Source organism: Rhineura floridana, chromosome 12, assembly GCF_030035675.1.
Source record: "Rhineura floridana isolate rRhiFlo1 chromosome 12, rRhiFlo1.hap2, whole genome shotgun sequence".
Classification (NCBI taxonomy): Eukaryota; Metazoa; Chordata; class Lepidosauria; order Squamata; family Rhineuridae; genus Rhineura; species Rhineura floridana.
In genome coordinates this window covers 27218408-27240322 of record NC_084491.1, presented here as the reverse complement: position 1 = coordinate 27240322, position 21915 = coordinate 27218408, and the positions used below count along the sequence as shown (strand labels likewise).

At 45.1% G+C, this 21915-nt stretch overlaps 1 protein-coding gene across 7 annotated transcripts in view; it reads left to right on the top strand.

Annotated features, from left to right (window-relative positions):
• The window catches only part of ROBO3 (roundabout guidance receptor 3), a 364199-nt gene that overhangs the window by 26851 nt on the left and 315433 nt on the right, over positions 1-21915 (top strand). The window contains exons 1-3 of one of the 7 annotated variants that reach the window (XR_009758612.1): positions 8757-8827; positions 11311-11545; positions 11634-11687. The exons of the other annotated variants lie outside the window; for them this stretch is intronic. The gene's annotated coding sequence lies outside the window, so the exon portion shown is untranslated. Of the gene's footprint in view, positions 1-8756; positions 8828-11310; positions 11546-11633; positions 11688-21915 lie in introns of those variants that run through there. 7 annotated transcript variants of the gene reach the window in all.

Genomic DNA, 21915 nt, shown 5'->3' with positions numbered 1-21915 from the left:
CAGTACATAGCCATCATGGCTAGTAACCATCGATAGCCTTTTCCTCTAAGACTTTGTCTAATCCTCTTTTAAATTAAAACCATCCAAGTTGGTTTAATTTATTCAGTTGTACAAGGCAACTGAGCATAGGAAGTTGCCTTATATTGAGTCAGACTATTTGTCTACCTAGCCCAGTCTCATGTACACTCATCAAGGATGTCTCGAGGGGAAGGGTCTTAGACCCCTTACTTTTTTGGGAGCAGGGTCCCAGCATGGTTCCTATGTGTCCAGCATCCTATGAGCCAATCAGCATGGAAGGGGAGTGTGTTAGCCACTGAGAAGAGTCTTCTAACATGCTTCCTTGTCCTTTCCTGCTGATTGTAGCCAACCAGAGTGACAGGAGTTGAGTCAGCCACTGAGAAGACCCTTCTCAGTAGCTAACACTCACCCCTTTTATGCTTATTGGCTCCTAGAGACATCTACCATTGTGAGAGAATGCATTAACAAAGATGTCATTCTCAACCCAGCAGCAAAAAAGATGGGAGGGACTGTGACTAACATGGACCCTGAACTTCTGAATTTGCCACTACACTGTTTACTCTGAGTAGCAGCAGTTCTCCAGGGACTCAGGCAGAGAAGCATCTTTCCCAGATGGTCTATTTGATATGAGCAGCTACATGTAAACATCGCAACTGCATTTCAGTGAAATGGCTGTGAGTGCCTGGCCTTGAAAGAATAAAGTAAACTAAAATAAGTTGTCGATGATGATGATGACAGAGTTGGATCAAACTAAGTTCTATTCAGAGTAGATGCATTTAAATCAATGAGCCAGTGTGATGTAGTGGTTAGAGTGTCAGACTGGGATGGAGACCAAGGTTCAAACCCCTGCTTGGCCATGAAGCTCACTGGGTGGCCTTGGGGCAGTCATTGTCTCTCAGTCTAATCTATCTCACAGGGTTGATGTGAGGATTAAAATTGGGCAGGGGAGAACTGTATTTGTATGCCACCTTGAGCTCCTTGGAGGAAAGCAGGGATATCAATGTAATAAATAAAGAATGGCTTTAAAAGAAATGAGGGTGCCACAACATCTGATTGGCCTGATGCGCAACCTATACTCTGGACAAAAGGCTACTGTAAGGACACAATATGGAGAAACCGATTGGTTCCCAATTGGAAAGGGTGTGAGACATGGGTGTATTTTATCACCCTATTTGTTTAATCTGTATGCAGAACATATCATACGAAAAGTGGGATTGGACCAAGATGAAGGAGGTGTGAAAATTGGAGAGAGAAATATCAAAAATTTAAGATATGCAGATGATACCATACTACTAGCAGAAACCAGTAATGATGTGAAACGAATGCTGATGAAAGTTAAAGAGGAAAGCACAAAAGCAGGACTACAGCTGAACATCAAAAAGACTAAAGTGATGACAACAGAAGATTTATGTAACTTTAAAGTTGACAATGAGGACATAGAATTTGTCAAGGATCGATACCTTGGCACAGTCATTAACCAAAATGGAGACAATAGTCAAGAAATCAGAAGAAGGCTAGGACTGGAGAGGGCAGCTATGAGAGAACTAGAAAAGGTCCTCACAATGCAAAGAAGTATCACTGAACACCAAAGGATCATTCAGGATAATTCAGACCATGGTATTCCCAATCTCTATGTACAGATGTGAAAATTGGACAGTGAAAAAGTGGATAAGAAAAGAATCAACTCATTTGAAATGTGTTGGAGGAATGTTTTGCAGATACCATGGATTGTGAAAAAGACAAATAATTGGGTTTTAGAACAAATTAAACCAGAGCTATCAGTAGAAGCTAAAATGATGAAACTGAGGTTATCATACTTTGGACATATACTAAGACATGATTCACTAGAAAAGGCAATAATGCTGGGGAAAACAGAAGGAAGTAGAAAAAGAGGAAGGCCAAACAAGAGATGGATTGATTCTATAAAGGAAGCCACAGACCTGAACTTACAAGATCAGAACAGTACAACAGATGCTATTGGAGGTCGTTGATTCACAGGGTCGCCATAAGTCATAATCGACTTGAAGGCACATAACAAAAATAAAGAATGAACCTCAGTTCGTCATGTCATTAACTTCAGTGGGTCTACTCTGAGTAGGAGTAGCACTGAATACCACCCTAAGTCATAACATGGCCGGGGCTTTGTGGGGGACTGTGTCACCACCAGTGATGTCACAGGGCACTAGGAAAAGGCACTTGCATCTCCTTCAACAACAAGAACAATAGAGCCTTGAGGCACATCAAAAACGAACACATTTAGCATGGCATAAGCTTTCATGGACTACTGCCAGTTTCATCAGATGCATGAAGTGTTATCCTGACATGGAGGTGTGTATACATATACACACATACATTCGTAGTCGCAGAGGTGTGGGCCAGGAAATTATATATTTTTAAAATTATTATTACAATTCTACCCCACTTTTCCTCCAAGGAGCTCAAGGTGGCATATGTGGCTCTTTCTCTCTGCTTTATATCTTCACAACAACCCTGTGAGGTAGGCTAGACTGAGAAATTATGACTGGCTCAAGGTCACCTTGCAAGCTTCATGAGTGAGTGAGGATTTGAACCCTGGTTTCCCAGGTCCCAGTCCAACACTCTAACCATCTGGGACACTCTTTAACTGACCTTAAGGTGACCATACTGGAACGAAGGAACTTCAAAGGGAGACTGCAGTGTGAAGCCACTTAATTAGTAGAGAGTTGTTATCATTTGTGGATTTTTTTAATTGCACAGTATGTGCTAACTGGCTTACCAATGGCAGGATCTCTGTATTCACAACACAACTCAGTTTTTAAAGACTAGCTGCTGTTAATAATGTAATGATCGCCATCTGGACTTTTCTGCATTTCATTTCTTTCTGTCCCAGGTATGGGGACACTTTGGCCCTCTAGAACTACAACTTCCATCAACCCTGTCAATTGGCTGTGTTTGAAGGGGCTGATGGGAATTGTAATTCAGCAACATCTGAAGGACCAAAGGGTCCCCACATCGGTTCTAATCTTTATTTATAAGTCCCTCCCTCACACGTATCTGCACCTGCAACTCAGGATAACACTTCATGCATCTGATAAAGTGCCCTGCAGTCCATGAAAGCTCATGCCATGTTCAATGATGTTAGTGTTTAAGCTACAGTACTAGAAGGCTGTTGTTTATAGCATATCTGAACAGTGATTGGGGTGGGGGGGACCCTAGAGGCTGGTGTGGCGTGTTCCTTTTCATTCTCCTTTTTATGCTTATAGTGGGGAAAACCCTTCTACCTTCCTTCTGAGCATGGTGATGCAACACGGCCTTCACATGCCTTCAATGAGGGATGGCAATCGTGGGGACTTTTTTTGTTTTTTTAAAATGGGCTTTCTTTTACTCTCTACTGCCATCTTGTGACTATGAACAAAAGTGCATCTAATGGAAATAGGTAGATTTGATAGTTTAGGGCTTATCCACATTGGAGCATTACTTTGTGCTAAAGATGCTGTTTTCACCTCCATTTTCTGCTTGCAGCATCCACAGTAATGGCTCGATGCCAGCTGCAAACACAGTGTTTCTAGTCACACTTGAGGGGAAGCATCAATCACACAGTTTCCTAAAGACCACACCCTCTAATTTAACATTTCCACTCCCTCTCACTACCTGGCAACTGAGCATGCTCAGTTTGTTCTACCAGTAAATTTCATGTTTAAAAACAACAACCCAGAAGTGCAATTATTTGTATTTTCACTGGTACAATGCAGATGAAATACCAATCTTGGTTTGAGCAGTGTTATGCTTTTGTGCACAAGTTGGGAGGGGGAGAGAAAATAAAGGCACCGTTTGCAGCAACTTTGCAGAATGGGAGAGAGACGTAGAAGTTTTTCTTCAACCCACAGGAAATGAAATGAATGAAGGGAGGAGGAGGGAGTGGGTGTGGAGAGGGGAATGATTGACACACCCACCTAAAAGCATCGGAGCAAAGAGTTTGCAAGCCCTAGAGATACGGAGTGAAGACATTTTCTCCTTCCCTTTTCGGAGAGGATTGGGTTAGTATGGATTTACAGGGAGGAAACGGTGTGATAGCTTCTGTTTGCAGTAATGTCATGTGAACCATGCGAATTAAAAGGGGATGCAAGTAGTACCAGACACACAGGAAAACCCTGTGTAGATGAGCCCTTAGTCCAGGAGGTGTGCAAATGTCAGACTCCTTGCAGGCCCTGCTCAGTCTTTTCCTGTTGACTAGAAACCTGCCCACCCAATGACACAAAGGCACAAACCAGAGGCTCGGGGAATAGACATTCACTGAGTATTGAGGAGCAGGGCACCTCTGAGCATTTGAGAAGGGGCATCGCTCAGGGGTAGAGCATCTGCTTTGCATGCAGAAGGCCCCTGGTTCAGGACCCGGCCTCTCCAGGTAGGGCTGGAAACGTGCGCTGTCTAAAATCCCAGAGAGCCGCTGCTAGCAAGCATGGAGCAGGGGTGGGAGAGCTGGATTCAGAGAGCCAGATCCTTATCTTCCCCATCCCCTGCAGCAAAGCATTTAAGAACATAAGATGAGCCTGCAGGATCAGGCCAGTGGCCCATCTACTCCAGCATCCTGTTCTTGCAATGGCCAACCAGATGAGAAGCCCGCAAGCAGGACCTGAGTGCAACAGCGCCACACAGCAACCCTGTGAAGTAGGTTAGCGCCTGAGAGAGAGAGAGGTGGTGGTTGTAGCGTGGGTGTTCCTCACGTGCAACATTTGTTTTACAGCATCCACACAATGTCATTGGCATCCCTTCCACCCCACCCAGTTTAGTCCAGATTTTCTTTTTCTGGAAAAATCTTGTTGTTGCTCTTTTAAAAAACCTGTTGCCAATGAAACTTTTGCGGTATCTGAACGGCCTGTTTATGTTATTAAACTCCCATATGGAAAGAGTGAGAAAAGGGTTGTCTCCAATCCTAGTCTTACTCAGAGTAGACCCACTGAAGTTAATGGACACAACTAACTTAGGTTTATTAATTCCAATGGGCCCACTCTGAGTAGAATTAGCATTGGATACAATCCCTTCCCCCCCACTGGTTTTCCCCATCTAAATCCTCTCCCTGCAAGTTGCTTGTGTGCCCTGTGGAAGAAACCAACCAGATACCTGTTGATTTATTCCCAAACTATGGGGCCAAAAGCAGCAAAAGCTCATTTGGAGCTGTAAAACCAATGGAGAAGAAAGGGTCAAGGGGTCCTTTCATCTGTTAGGAGTAAAGCACCAATACATGTTACAGGTAACCTGAAATGGATTGGGGAGAGGGCAATAGAAAGAAATGGTAATCTATTTTTCCCTCTACTGATTCCTCCTTTAAAGTGTTTGTTGTTTTTCCAGGCTTTGCTCCTCCCCTTCCTTCCTTTTCTCCCGGTCTTTGTTCTCTGTTAGTAATGGCTCCCTGAGTACAAGCCACATGCTGCTTCAGCATATATGACTTTACCTCTTTGCAGTAGCAAACCTTAAGTTTCTTTATTCTTCAACTACCAGTCTTAATAGACCAGTTATTTCTGCACTCCACTGCTATATATATCTCTATATTACACACACACAATTCTGTGCCAGAAGCCAGCATCTGCTACTTAAATTGCTGATGGTTTGTGACTGTGTGTGTGAGTTCTTGCATCAGAGGACATGAAGCGAGACGCACATCATTCTGAGAATGAAAACAAAATGAACACTTTGGCTCATGTAGAATAAAAGGAGTTGTGAGGGTTGCCGGAGGTGGCGGGCAAGCAAACAGCCTGTAGAGCAAGAGGATTCTGAGAGCCAAAGAGCATGTTCCCTTGAAGGTGTGATCTGTATGCATGGGCTGATCGGGATTGGCACCATACTGCAAAGGGAAGGGGGTCTAACTCTTTCCCCGCTGCGTTACAGTCCTACATACAGTCTTGCTCCTACACTTGCTGAAGCTGCTATTTGCCATGGGGTGAAAGCTGCCATTGGTACCAGTGTGACTCTTTAAAATAAACGGGGGGGATTTTCATTATGAGTGCAGCACAAGGGGAAAGGGGTTAAGTACCCCTCCCTCTGCACCGTGGCCCCAATCCCGATCAGGTTTCCATAGTCAGAGTGTTTGGGAGGGGTGGCAAACCACAAGATATTTCACGAGGAATAATATTTTTTCCTCCTTTTGTCCTTCTGTCTTTTCAAATTATTATTATTAACAACCCAAACATACAAACTTATTTGCTTATTTACAAGTAGGAGCATCATACCCACCACTGGGTATGACGATGATGATTGCACTTTTGAAATCAATGGTTAAAATCAGTGTAGTTTCAAAAACTTCAGTCTGCCATCTTGATTCACAATGGCATCCAGTGGTAACCAAACACAGGCGGAAACCTGCTCCTTGATCTCAGGAACCATCGGCAAAATGTGGTTACGATATGGTCCAAATGTGAACAAACAACTTTCCAAAATACATCATATATTAAGTATCAGAACAACTACAAAGCGAGAGAGAAAAAATCCGAGACCGTTCACTTGCAAGATCATTCCATTATAAATAACCAAGTACAATTCATCTAATGTGATCTCAGATTTATACCAGCAGTGACCAAGTTTTAAATAAAAGGGTAAAGGTGTCCCCGCACTTGTAGGGCGAGTCATTTCCGACTCTTAGGGTGACGTCTTGCGATGTTTACTAGGCAGACCGTATATATGGGGTGGGATTGCCAGTTCCGTCCCCGGCCTTTCTTTACCCCCCAGAATATGCCGGGTACTCATTTTACCAACCACAGATGGATGGAAGGCTGAGTGGACCTCGACCCCTTTTACCAGAGATTCGACTTCCTCTTCGTACATTATATCTCTGTTTCATGGGTTGTATTCAACTAGACCCACTGAAATGAATGAACCTTAGATAGGCTGCATTCCAGTATATATCTACCCAGCTCCATTGGGTTCAGTGAGACTCCCAGGTAAATATGTATTGGACTGCAGCCATAGTCTTGTCCATTAACCTCATTGGGTCTCCTCTGAGTAGGACTAGCACTGAATACCATCTCATGTGATTAATAAAGTACAATGGGCAGAGCAATCTAACTGCTGGGTGGCTGGTGGAGGGGGGTCTGTGGAGGAGAAGCCGGCAGAGGAGGAGCCAGTGGAAAGCTCTGTGGCTCCGTTGGGAGCATCACACATGAGCCAGCCGGAAAGCACTGGCTCTGGCCAACAGGAGAGTAAGTGTTCCCCGTAGGCCTGAATGGGAAACAAAATTGTTTTACTCTGCCGGCCTTTTGGCCAGCAGAGTTTGAAGGGAGATTGGGACCTGGGGGAGGGGTCTGATTGTGAGAAGGATCTCATGTAGTACCCCCCTGCAGTTCTGTCCCCTCCATGCCTCTGTCTCCCTGGCCATCCCCAGCAGACCTCCAACAGCGCCAGGAATCTCCTTGCAGAGCCACATCTCTGCCACGACAGAGGGCTGCTGCAGGCAGGGACTGGCGGAGCCTAACACAGCTGGGAGCCTCCCAGCACCTCCGGGGACTCACGACATCCAACTCACCCCAGCCTGGCGGAAAGGTGAGTTGGATTACGCCCTAAATTGTTCTTTGCTCTGTCTTCCTTTCCTTGCCATCTCTAAGTTTAGACATCATGGCCCTGTGCCATGTTTTATTAAACCACACTTGTTCAGTTGGCATTATTTCAGTCCGCTATGTGGCTGCTATTAATTATTATTTTTTGCTGCAGTTAGCAATTTTCCCACTAAATCACAGTGTTCTGGATATATATCATTCCAAGATAATTTAAAAGAATTTGTAATAGATTCAGTGCTATATTATAACCAATCGTATTTTGTATTATATGAATAAATTTTCCTAGACGCTTCTGTGAGCTTTACTCCCAGATCCACCACACATGATGCACATAATCTGCTTCACTTGCCCCACATTTCCAGCGTATGTTACTGATATTCGGATACATTTTTGCTAGGTGAGGTAGAGTCAAGTATCTGCATGATAACATCTTATAAAACAAATCATACTTTTTATTTTTTTAAAAAAAAATAATTTTAATGTTCTTTCTAGCTTCGGTCAGATGCTGAGATTGGACTCCCCTTCTGCAGGGAATGAAGCTGAGATTCAGAGTGAGAGGGGAAATTGACCTCAGGGTCAACCCCAGAAGCACCTAGCCGTACAGGAAGCACTTGTGGGTTGGGTTTTTTCCCCCAAGAAGAGTCCATGGGTTGTATGCAGTATGAGTTTTACTCAGGGTAGACCCACTGAAGTTAATGGAAATGACTAACTTGGGTTCATTCATTTCAATGAGTCTACTCTGAATAGAACTTAGCTGGATACAACCCTGTGGAGCTCTTCCCCCTCCTTCGTTGCTTTGCCCTCCTCTGACTCAGATGACTCCATCTCAGAAGCCCCAGAGTCTCCCCCAGTGCATCAGTGTAAAGAAGGCTGGGGCCCTTTAAGTGAAGAGGCAACTCTCAGTGAAGGCCAAGGGTAGAGACACAGTCTCCATTCTGGCGGTTCCAGTACATCTCCATCTCTCTTTCCTAAACATGGGGTCACATAACGCTAGTCGAACCCCACCCCTTTTTGCTGTAAAACTCAGTGGGATCAGCTTGACTGGTTTTTTAAAAAAAATTTGCTTCAAAGAGATTTTGCAACTGATTGGCAGATCAGCCTGTTCCCCTTCCAGGTGCAGTCAATAGAGTGAAGATGGGGCCCTAGTTACTGAGGCAGAGCTACAGCTGCTATATAGGGGTCAATCTGAGAGTAATTATTGCTGAAGAAACTTCTCAGGTCTGCTTTTGTGCAGTAGTTATCCTTGGTTATGAATGGAGCTGCCCAAGGGAGCCTTGCTTGAGGTCAGTGCTTGTATCAGAACACTTATGGTCTTTTATGGGGTGAACGACTAGGGTGATGCAAGTTTTATCATCCAACATAGCCTTCCATCTAACAACTTGCTTGGTAGCCATGGGTGACCAGAAATTCCAGACAGGTGAGTGAACAGGCTGCTGGTGGAGGAGAGAGAGACTTCTCCTTTGCTTGTCCATTTGATTTCTGTGCTGGTTGCAAAGAAGGGAACTCTCCACTCTGACCTTCTTCAGCTTGTTTGGTAGAAAGCTATTTTTAAACATGAAAAACCAGCCTGCTAAGAGGTTAGTATGCTGCATTTTCATGCTATCTGTGGAGGAGGAGACTACCCTTCCTGCATGGTCAGAAAAGAAGCACAGACACACAGTATGAGCACTGCTGCATTGCAGCCCTACTGTGCAAGCTGGCTGAGGTGGAAGGTGGGAGGGCAGGATGATAGCGGTACCAGTCTGGAACTGGCACAGTGATTGGAGCTGATGCTGTCACATGACCAGGCATTTTTAGTTGTGTGTCCACATGGACACCCAGTCCTGGCTTTTCAACACCCAATGAAAACAAATGGACACATAACATTTAATCAGTGAACCAAGAACACAAATTCAGTTTGGAGGTCGCTGACATGCTGACTAGAGGTATAAAACATAGAAAAAGAAACAGTAGAACGAACAGGCACATTGCCCAATAATTAGGATTCTTAGAAACCACCAGTGTTTCTGAAAAAAGCTTAGGAAAATCTCTCTCTGTACACTGTGATGTCTGGTTCTCTGTACCTTTGCTATTTTTTTTCATAAGAATTCTGCTATAGCAGGGCATGGATCATAAGCAACAGTCTTTAATTTTAATTTGCTTTTTAATTCTTATTGCTGGGTGGGCAGGCTAGTAAGAATTTTTCTAGTCTAGTAACTTGTTGATTGTTGTTAAGAGCCAGTGTAGTGTAGTGGTTAGAGTGTTAGATTATGACCTGGGAGACCAGGGTTAGAATCCCCACACAATCATGAAGCTTACTGGCTGACCTTGGGCTAGTCACTGCCTCTGAGCCTCTGAGGAAGGCAATGGTAAACTGCCTCTGAATACAGTTTACCATGAAAACCCTATTCATAGGGTTGCCATAAGTTGGAATCTACTTGAAGGCAGTCCCTTTCATTTTCAAGCATGATTGCACGGGAGTAAATCCCATTGAACTAAAAAAGCATGCAAATGATCAAGCCTGCCCTCCTCTCCTCCTCCTTCCTACCTCCTCCCTCTTGCCCCTTCCCTCTCCCTTCACCTCTCTCTTCCCCTCCCCAATCTCCTCCTCCCCCCCCCCCATGGTCAGTTTTACTTATCCTAGGACTATGACCCGGAAGACCAGGGTTCAAATCCCCACACAACCTTGAAGCTCACTGGGTGACATTGGGCCAGTCTCTGCCTCTCAGCCTCAGAGGAAGGCAATGGTAAACTCCCTCTGAATACCACTCACCATGAAACCCCTGTTCATAGGGTTGCCATAAGTCGGTATCGACTTGAAGGCAGTCCATTTCCGTTTAATTTGGGTGAATGCATTGCCTTTGTTTGTTTGTTTGAACCGCTTCACCTTGATCCATGTGCCAGGGCTTGTTCATGGCGGAGAGGCTTCCACATGCAGGGCATCTGAATGAAAAAATGGACGCCCATTAACCATTCCTTCAAAACTTCCCTGTCGCATGATGGCAGTGAGACAGGCTCAAGATTCCATGGGTGGTATCCAATGCACAGTTAGTGCAAGGACTTATGGGTGTGCAATGGAACTCCCCGTCTCTTTTCCTCTCCTGTGTGCCTTCCCCAAATCTGCTCCAGAGGGTTGGAGGAAAACCCAGAACAGACTTTGGGGGGGGGGGGAAGAGTTCCATTGTGCAAACGTAAATCCTTGTGGAATAAGTGACTTGGTGCTACATTGAATACAACCTAATGGATTTGGGGCTAGCTTGGTCCCCATCCCTCCCAGAGGCCTGTTTTGGGGCCTGCTATCTGTCTGGGCATTCAGGGGCTAGCAGGGAAAGCTCTGCCCTAGTGGAGTTATACTTGCATCAATCTGACAGCAGGGGCCAGGGGGAGTCTGGCTTAGCCAGCTGAACTGGGGGGTGGAGGAGGGGCACTTGTGCCCGATTCAATGCCCTGCACCTGTCCAGTCCAGGGCAAGGGGGGTTTGGAGTGCTCGGTCAGTAACTAGCTTGTGGACTTATGTAAAAAGCTGGTGTGACCAGTACAACCTTGAGATAGTTGTGGCCTATGTGGCACTCCACTGCTGCTGAGTTGGTGTGGAAGGACACTTCTAGGATCCATGCAGGGGCTTTCCAGAAAAAGCGTTCCTTCTTCACATGGGGAAGTGTTACTAGATAATCAGCTTGTAATCCTTGCCTCAGACTTATTTACTTGTGATGAAAACTCTTGGGCAGCTATGCGACGAGAGAGCTCCATTTACAGCAGCGACCTGCTACTCCCTCCTTTGTCCCAGGAATCCTCGTGAGCTTGCATGCCTGGGTTAGAGCGAACAACCAGCCGTAGAACAGAAAAGGCCCACCTTCCTGCCACTATTTTGCACTCTCTGCTGCTCGCTCTCATTCAAGATTCATGACCGCATGAGGAATCGCTGCCGGGCTCTTCCTCCTAATGAACAGTCAGCGCCAAAGGCCAAGCTACATAGCGATGGAGATTTGTGATGAGATCACCTGTGTTTTTCTTCCAAAAGAGTTAAGCAGCCACAGGGAGGGGGCAATTTGGATCCAGGCCATGGTGCTGGCTCTCTAACCCATTTCCCTCATGTGTTTTTCCTGATAGAAATCATCCCTCTGCAGTTGCTATTTGCCCCACAAAGGGAAACATACAGACGCTGTAAGGTATTATTTATTTATTTGTTTGTTGCATTTATATCCTGCCTTTCTTTCACCACGGAACCCAAGATGGCATACAGGTGGTTACGTGTGGTTCCCAGGCGGTCTCCCATCCAGGCACTGACCAGACCCAAACCTGCTTAGCTTCAGCAAGGTGGAGGCCTCATGTGCCTTCAGACCATAGCCTGGGACCAGGTAGCAAGGTAGCAGTAGGAAACCCCTGCCTCCCCCCCCCGGTCTAATTAGGCCCAGCAGGCCTCCGCAGTTGGCCCATGAGACCATATTGGCCAAATCATACCAGTGTCTTATATGACATTGGGTGTAGGGCAGGTAAAGGTGTGGCAGGACCAAAAAGGGGTTGCATGCACTGCAGATCAGTGATACCTGCAGAGTTCCATGCACGGTGCTTTGCACACCTGGACAATCACCTGATCAGCAGGACTTTTGTGCACAGTGCTACACAAAAACAGCTGCCCTGACCTCATTGCGATGCCAAGTGATTGACAGTTGGGTGGCGCTGCCCATCTGTCAAGCATGGCCCAAAGGCAATGGGCAATCCTGCACCCCTGTTGTAAGGGTACCTCTCATGTTCCCCCAGTAAAAATACCAGCTTTGGGCACTGTCATTCAAACTGGGGAAAATGTGTGTGGTGAAAGTACTAAACTTCACCCCAAATACCGTGGCCTCGATGTGACTCCCCACCCCCCTCTCCATGACCGATTTGATCTTCATTTATTTATTTAAATATTTTGGTGATCGAAGTTCGGTTCATGTTGTCATGATTAATTTGGTCCCAGGTTAGAGTAATATCTGAGCATCCCTCAGGTCATTCTCATCTTTGTGCATCCAATGCGAATTCTCGTATGTTTGTGCATTCAAATGCATACCTCATATGGATGAAGACCATAGATTCCCATACCATAGATTCCCATATCTATGCAAGTTCCTCCTTTGTGCGCAAGGATTCCTGGACGTTTGGTACCCTGGTATACAGACTCAAATACTGCCCACTCAGCCCACCAGAGGGTGCTTTTGCTTCACCTTAAGATCTGGTTGTATTTCTCGAGGCTCATTTCTGCAGTGAATGAAGCTGCTTTTCCTTATATGTGTCTGTGGGTTGTGCATATCACATATGCAACAATATTTATTGTTTGCTGCAGGAAATATAAAAAGCCTGATGACTTGAGTTGCGTGGGGAAGATTTGCTCTCTTGTGAGATGTGGTGGAACTTCAATAGTTTCAGGGGTCAAGGCACACATTAAAGACTGAGTACATCAGAAAGGAGCATGTCAGGGAAATAACCTTAGCAAATATCCATGACAGTTTGCCAGGGCGACTTTCCATTTAGGAACATGGCAAGCTGCCTTCTATAGAGTCAGAGCATTGGTCCATCTAACTTGCCTACACTGAGTGGCAGTGGCTTTCCATGGTTTCAAGCAGGGTCCTCTCCCAGCCCTGCCTGGAGATGCCGGGGATTGAACCTGGGACCTTCCGCATGCAAAGCAGACGCTCTGCCACTGAGCTACTGCCCTTCCCCCAAATATCCCAAAATTATACCATAGCGGGCAGGATGTGCTACATGCTGGATCAAGCCACAGCAACTTGGCACATGTTCCAATGTGCTTAGGAATGCCCTGTCTGTCTTTCATACTTTATGCAGTTGCAGTAGGGAGGAAGTTGCCTTATGGTGGGTCAGGCCACTGGTCCATCTAGTTGAGTCTATACTGACCAGCAGTGGCTCAGCAGGGTTTCACATGGGGTTCTCTCCCAGCTGTACCTAGAGATGCCGGGGATTGAACGTGGGACCTTCCGCATGCAATGCATGTGCTCTCCTGCTGACCTACAGCCCTTCCCCATGTGGCATTTAATGCAAGGTTAGCTGATGCTACCTCTTCTCCTATTCTGCTTCGACATTATCAGGTTAACCTATAGCTCATCCTCCTAGATACGGGACTGATGTTATCAGGGCAGCCTCGTGTTTATTGTAACAATAGTTTGGGTCTTAGAGAATCCAAAGGTAAACAAATCTGATAGATCAGATTCTATTGGGTGCTTGATCCACAGTGTGGCTAAGTCAGGCTTTCCCAGCCTGGTGCTTTCCAGATATTTTAAACTACAACTTCCATCATCCTTGCCCATTGGCTATACTGATGGGAGTTGTAGTCCAAAGGTTCTAGAGGCCACTTGGTTGGCAAAGGTTGGGCTAAGCCAAGGGTAGCCAATGTGGCACCCTCCAGATACTGTTGGACTACGGGTCTCATCAGTCTTTACCAGCATGGTGAAGGACGATGGGGACTGTAGTCCAACAACATCTGGAGGAACCATGTTGGCTAACCCTTGGATAAACAGTAACCTCTGACAGTGTTGTTCACTACAGCTGCTTCTTTCTTTCTTTTTAACCTCTCCTTACGCTGGGGGAGAGAACATCAGTGTTGTGCATAAGCTGTACACAGCACATGATTGATTTATGGAATTTCCTGGCCAACAACGGCTTAGATTTATTTATTTAGATGTCTTTCAAAGGGGATGAGACAAAATCATGGAATAGGAGAGGTCTTTCAATGGCTATGAATCATGATGGCTAAATAAAACCTCCAGGTTCAGAGGTAGTATACCACTGAATACCACTGGCTACAGGAGAATAACAGTGGGGGGAACCTGTTGATTTCATGCCCTTCTTGGGGCTTCCTGGAAGCACCATATTGGCCACTACAGGATGGAAGAAGCTGGATGAGATGGACCTCTGGTCCAGTGGGTCTCTTCTCACATCTTTATTGTGCGGTGGGTAAAACTGGTAGACAAATTGTACCTCGAGTGTGCATACTCAAAGGGGTTGCTTGGAAACAAGCCAAAGTGGATAAGAAAGGATGATCTTCACAGAACACTCCCGTCGCTTTGTACAATGCTTCATTTTTGAGCATTATTAGTATTCTAGACATTCTTAATAGTATCCGAGGGAACAATGGACTGTCCACAATGGACAGTTGATTTGCAGCTGTTCAGTTGAACTTCTGGAGTTCTTTATCCACCTATCCCCCCATTTGCAAGAGAGAAGCAGAAAGCCTTGCATGGCCAAGCACGGAGGCTCTGTAATTCCCCGGCTAATAATGCAGCCAGAGATGCCTTGTTGCTCATGCTGTGCTCTATTCAGTGAATTAAATATTCATAAAAGGGGCCACACACCAATGAACATTTGATTTAGAAAGTTAGTATTGTTTTTGAACCATCCATTAAGTCTGTGTGAACTACCCATGCTTGTGTGCGTGTGTGTGTGTGTGTACATATATATATATATAATAACTATCTGTTTGACTGTTATAATGATCTGCCAACTTGCATTTTGAATATTTGCAGTGCAGTCCTACAGCAGGTGTGTGTGTGTGTGTCATCTAAAGGCAGTTTCTCCACCATATCCAATGCCCTGCCTGGCTCTTGCTGACAGGGCCAGAAGTGAGAGTGGAGGAAAACTCTTGCACTCTTTCTTCCTTTTACAGCTTATTTTTTGGGGTTTTTTTTACATGATTTCCCACCCACTGGGAACAATAGGTAGGGATAAAAGGGAGGATTGAATTGCCCCAGCTACTGAGATTAGCACAAATTTATCCTGGGGGTTAGGGGTATGTCAGGGAAAGAGAGATTGGGATGGTGTTGAATCTTTTAGATTCAAGCTTTCCTTGGCCCTCCGCAAACACTCCCTCTTTTGGGCCCTACCAGCATTGGAGGTCATTACTTCATTGGGCCAGAGCTACAGAAGTTGTCAGAGTGGCAAAGAACGGTGTGTGTGTCCTACATTGGATCCTCTTCTCTAGGCTGGGGTTTCCTTGCTGACCTTGAAGATCCAAAATATGGCACCCTCTCAGGGGCCACAGGACCCCAACTTTATATATTTCTAAAACTATTTATATCCCACCTTTCAGGCCATAGATAGGGATGGGGGAGAGATTTGATTCTATTTGCATTTAAAGGCGAATGTACTGAATTTGCACTTTTTGAAACAATACGCGAGTTGAAATATAGCCGTCCTTTGAAATTCACATTTCTCTGAATTTTGCTGTGCAGTTCTCCAGAGTAATGCATGCAAAAATGCACATATACTAAAGTGTGTATATAAATACATGCATTTGTGAAAATAATATACCAAAATGCATTTTATGAGGGGAAAATTGCTTTGTAAAAATGAGGATATTTGGAAAATTTGCCTACAAAATTGTGTACATTGGGGGAACATATCCCCTAAAATGCTGCTGAATTTTCACAAGGACTTTGTTTTAAAAAATAAATAATTCACAAACTGATGTGGAAATGTGGAGAACTGAACTTGAGACTGGAAAAATGAGAAACTGGGAAGAAATTGAAAGTGACATATTTGCCCATCCCTAGGCATAGCCCATCCAAGCTGGCTCACAATACCCTAAAAACACAATGAATGAATAGTTATTACTAAAGCGCCCCATTGAAGCAATTAACAGACTAAATATAACAGCAAAAATGAGGTACCTTCTGTAACATAGTTCTCTAAGGGGGAGGGGCCTTATTTAAGAAACGGTGGTTTGAAAAAGGTGGGTGTTTAATGTTGAAAGTGGGGCAAGAGCAACTCCTGTTTTGTTCTTTTGTCTATGTTCCAGAAGGGAGATAGAGTTAGGGTCCTCCAGATGAATATGCTTGTTTACTTTTACCCGTGATGCTCTGACTGACTTCCTTCTGGCTACTAGGCTGTTACATCTTTAGGGAAGCTTACCTGCCCCTCCTCCTTCTGCCCCTTCCTCTCCTTTCTTCTCCGACTGTCCCGGAGAGGAGACATCCTTTATCTCTGCTCTCTCTCCTAGCCAGGAGGTCAACTCCCATGCCTGGGTGTTGCACCTCCAACTTAGCTAGTTAGTTAGAACTAGGTATGCCTTTCTATCTACTATGTATTTCTATAAATAAAGTAGCTTTTCTTATTTTACTAAGTCTCATGTCTTAGTGATCCTGATGCAGGGTAAAAGCCTGCTTTCTTAGGTAAACGCACACACATGTTGGCACACTCGCATTTCAACATCCGCTGTTACTCTGCTGCTGTGCTGCTTGAAACAAATTTAGCACACACACAGAGCAACATTTAAAACACATTTAAAAATCCACAGTGTAGAGGCCATGTACAGCTCTGTTGGCAGGGAGTTACACAGTCTGGGGGTCAACCAGATTAGGCCCTGTCTCTTATGGCCACCAACCAAATTTATTTCACAAGTGGGTACATGAACATTATATAGCAGGTGTGGGGAACCTTTGGCCCTCCAGATGTTGCTGAACAACTCCCATAATCCATGGCCATTCATTCAGCATGCTTGCTAGGGCTGATGGGAGTTGTAGTTTAGCAACACATTAGAGAGACCACATGTTTCCCACACCTGTTAGATACTTTTGCTTATATATTCTATTGACCAGATGCCCTGCCCTTTACATCTGTCTTACAACTACCACCTGCCATGAAATTCATCTTTTTGCAAAACAAGTCTTCTTCCTCAGGTCTAATGACTCCTCAGTTGGAACCAGGTGTGTGTTGATATCTCCACAGGGCAAACATTGGCAAAGAATACAAATCGCTGAAAGCTGATGAACAGATTGTACCAATCCTTGTTCAGTCAGTGCACGCTCTCCCTCCCTCTCTCTCCTTCACAAATTAGACTGTGCCCGAAATAACTTGCTTATGTGCAAGGCAAGCTCTCGAAGAACAGCAGAAATGATAGGGGTGGTCTAGGTTTTTAAACATTCAAGGTATCTGCAGAGATGTACAATGGCTGGTCTCAACAGAAGACACAAAAGTAGGACACACACAAACACCTGGGATAATAACATTAAGAAGAGCCTGATGGGTCAAGTCAGGGGCCCATCTAGTCCAACTTCCTGTTCTTATGGTGGGTAACCAGATGCCTAGGGGAAGCCCAAAAGCAGGGCCTGAGTGCAACAGCACTCTCCCCTCCTGGGGGAATACCAGCAACTGGTTTTCAGAAGCACATGGCCTCTGGCAGTGAAGGCAGCACCTAGCCATCAATGTTAGTAGCCACTGATAGCCTTATCCTCCATGGATTTGTTTGATCCTCTCTCTTTTTTTAAGCCATAGGGGTTGGTGGCCATCACTGTTTTTTGTGGAAGCAAATTCCACAGTTCATATTTTATGTATCTGATGACGTGGATTCTAGTCCACAAACACTCATCCTATATAATAAATGTGTTTACTATAGCGTAAGTGTGGACTAGAATCTTTAAGCTGCCCCTGCCTTAAGTTGTTTTTTTGCTGCAACAGCAAAGGTAGGATAAACGACATTTGGTTATTAGACAATCTTTGCAGCCCACGTAGCATGGCAGGGAGCAACCTGGCCATGGTTGGGCCAAATTTGGCCGGTGATCACATCATCCCAAAACTACTTTCATGGTTAATAGATTAACCCCTGTCTAAGACTAGGGAGATTTGCAGCTTGACAAGGGCCATATTCTGACTGTGGGTGAAGCCATGGCCAGAGCCCAAAGTGTGCATATATTCTTTCATGAGCCCCAAGTGCAAGAAGCCTGGAGCAATATACCACATCAGGCTGTTTGCCCACCTCTCCCCATATTGGCAACTCTGACAGGGAGCAGCTGTCCAGGGTCTCAAACAGGTAGGGGTGTTTTCCATCATCTGCTACTCAATCCTTTGTAACTAAAGATGCCATAAATTCAACCTGAGACTTTCTTCATGCAATGCATGTGCTCTGCCACTGAACAATGATGCCTCCCCACAGCTGGGACACATATTTTTCCCCCATCTCAGTGAGAACAAGGCCCCAAACATCAGCTTCTTTCTTTGTCTTGAGGCTGATGGAATATAAATGAGTGTGCACCCCTGCCTCTCAAAACCCCCATGCAGAAGCCATCCAAAGGGATGGGCTGGATGGTATCTGTAATTAAAAATGACACTTCATACCTAGGTATGGGCAGAGGCTTTGTGGCAGACGATAACCCACAGATGAGGGTCCCGTTTGACGAAACATCTGGTTATCTCTGAACGCATGGAGGCCTGGGAGAGGCCCATGTTCTGTGTTGCTGTAGGTGCTGTGCAATAGGTGATCAAAGATTTTAATTATTGACAGGGCGCCCTGAAGGTCAGAGTCTGCTATTTATCATTGGCATTTCCACCTCCGACGCCAGGGGATGTGCAAGGCAGAAATTAATCAGGACAGGATGCATGCAGATGAAGGCCCTTTATGCAAAAGTGGACTTCAGTATCTGCTCTCCTGCAGACAGCTACCTGACAGCTAAGCTGTGGTGACACCCATTTATCCTCGGAGGTTGACTGCTGAAGACACTGGAAGAGGCAGAGGAGGGCGTTGGTTGGTGTGTTTGGGGGAGGGTTTCATCTGGCCAGTCTAAAAGAGGACTGAAGCTCTTGGTGAAAGTGGCAAGGGAGGCCTGGAATCATACGAGCCATTTTGTATAGGACTGTAGTATATGTCTAAAGTAGCAGTGCAGTTGGGCAATTTTTAGACTGGTCTCGTGGGGATTCCCTGCTTTGTAGATTATAATATATATTACTTGACTTTTATGAAATGCGGCAAGCCAGCCCTGCAGCGTTTGCAGTGGAGAATGGTGGTTCTGAGGTCAGTTGGACAGTGAATCCAGTCCGGGTTTTAATCTAAACTTGCAATGAGCTGCCCTATCGGTTTTGAAACCTATAGGTTCAGCACCTTGGGCAGCTCCTTGAAAGTTCAAGGAATAGCTCAGGAGCATGGAGTGAAATGTGCCATCAAATTGTATTATTTTTTTTAAAAAAAGATTTGGTGGTTCACTTATCTTGGCATCCATTGCTAGGTCAATTCCTAGCAACTGAAAGCAATATTTATTATTTCATGACATCATATCACCTCCCTGGCTCTCATTTGTGATACTTTGTTTTGTGTCTACTGGAATCGCATAGGAAGAGCCTTACTAGATCAGACCAAAGGCTGATCTGTACAGCAGTTTGTTTTCAAGTGGCCAACAACTGAGGCCTGTGGGAAGCCTGCAAGCAGAACATGGATGCAACATCACACTCCCCACTTGTGCTCCCCAGCAACTGCTATTTAGAGGGGCATACTGCCTCTGACAGTGAAGGTAGTACATAGCCACCATCATGGCCTAGGAGCTGGAGACTGAACATGTGTAGTGGCCATGGAATACTGGCTGACTGTGGTGGAGGGGCTATGGAAAGCCTGGGGATGCAGGAATGGACTGGAGGGGCTGGACAGGGAGCATTCCACATTGCCACATTTTGTTTCAAGTCTCACTTGTCGTAGCTTCTACCCATTGATAGACCTATCGTCTGTGAATGTATCTGATTGCTTTTCATAAGCCATCAAAGCCAGTGGTTTTTCTGACATCATGTGGCAGGAAATGAATTCATTGTTGGAATTCTTTATGACACCACCAGTGAGGCACTTGGAGAAAGTCTGAAGCAGGGATGTGGAGCCTGTGGACCTCCATGTGGGTGTCAACTTCAGTCAGCCCCAGCTGGCATGGCCCATGGTCAGGAATGATGGGAACTGTACTCCAGCCACATCTGGAGGGCCACAGATTCTCCATCCCTGTCATAAAATAACTTCATCTATTATCCACCTTGAACCCCAATAAGGTTCTTACTCCCACTAGATTTTCTTTTTTCCAGGAAGGTGATCCCCTAAATTTTAAACCCCTTCCAGGTAAAAAAATATTTGGACTTCCGGTCTAAATTTGTATTGATTTTTGGAACTGAATATGACATTTGTTCATTTGTGGAGCACACTCTTTACACTCAGAAGGTCCCAGGTTCAATCCATGGCCTCTCTACGTAGGGTTGGGAAAGAACTTGTCCAAAATCTGGAGAGCTGTTGCTAGTCAGTGTAGTAAACAACACTGAATCAGGGTTAGCCAATGTGGTGCCCTCTAGTTGTTGACGGACTCCCAACTCTAATCAGCCCCAGCCAGCATGTTCAATGGCCAGGGGAGATGGGAGTTGTAGTCCAACAATATCTAGAGGACACCATATTGGTTACCCCAGGGTTAGATTGACCAATGATCTGATTCTGTATAAGGCAGTACTCTACATTCCTATTTGATAAAGTAGAATATGATTAAAAATTAACCAAATAATGTATCAGTAGCCAGTTTTCTTAATGTTCACCAGCTCTTCCCTCTCTACTATGAATGGTTTCTTTGATGTGTTTCCACGCCACAGGGGATGTTAGACATTTTTGTCCAAGAGCTGGTAAGGCCCTGCAAACAGGCAGGTGGAAGACCAGGAGGTACATCAAAGTCAATCCAATCTGTTGCAGGTACTTCCCACACCAGCCTTCTAATGAGAGCACCTGACAGTTTGCACAGGCTAAGAGAGAGAGAGAAGGAGCAGCAGCAGATCTATGTGAGGTTCATAGCAGATGGCAGCATGGGGTTGGCACTGCGGTGTCACCTGATGGTGATCTATTACTCACTTTTTTCTTGCACTAAGGTCTCTCAAAGTGATTTGTGCAATAAAAAATAGAAATAAAGTCATTAAAATCAGATACATTTAAAAAGCAATAAACTAAAGTCCTCATCTGAGAATATATTTCAAAGAACAGCACAGGTAAAAGTAGGCAAGCCTAACTCATATGCTCAGGGAAGCTGACCTGCCCCTCCTTTGTCTTTTTCTTCGGCTGTCCAAGGAGAGAGGAGACATCTCTGTCTTTGCTCTCTCTCTCCTGAGCCATGAGGGCAATACCCAAGTCTGGGAATTGCGCCTCCAACTTAGTTAGTTAGAACTAGGTATGCCTTTCCTATCTACTATGTATTTCTATAAAGTAGCTTTTCTTATTTTACTAAGTCTTAAGTTTCAGTGATCTCAATGTGCAAGTTTCTGTTTTTGCATGTTGCAGGGAGCATAAGCCATTCACATTTCTTCCAGGGCCAGCTCTACCATGAGGCAGAATGAGGCAGCTGTTCTTGCATGTATGTTATGGAAATATGTATATATATGCAGAGATCCTCAGGAGGTCTGAGCTGCATGTGCCAGTATGTATATTTACCTTAGTAGCAGGTTTTTATCCTACATTGAGATCACTGAGACACGATATTGTTCTTCATCTCAGACAGCACAATGTCTTGATCCAGCCCTGATTCTACTCTCCCCAGTCTTGCTTCTTTGCAGTGTCTGAGGCTATTGCCTGGATGCAGAGAACCCATTTGGCCTGTCCTTACTATCGGCTACTAGGGCTGTATGTTCC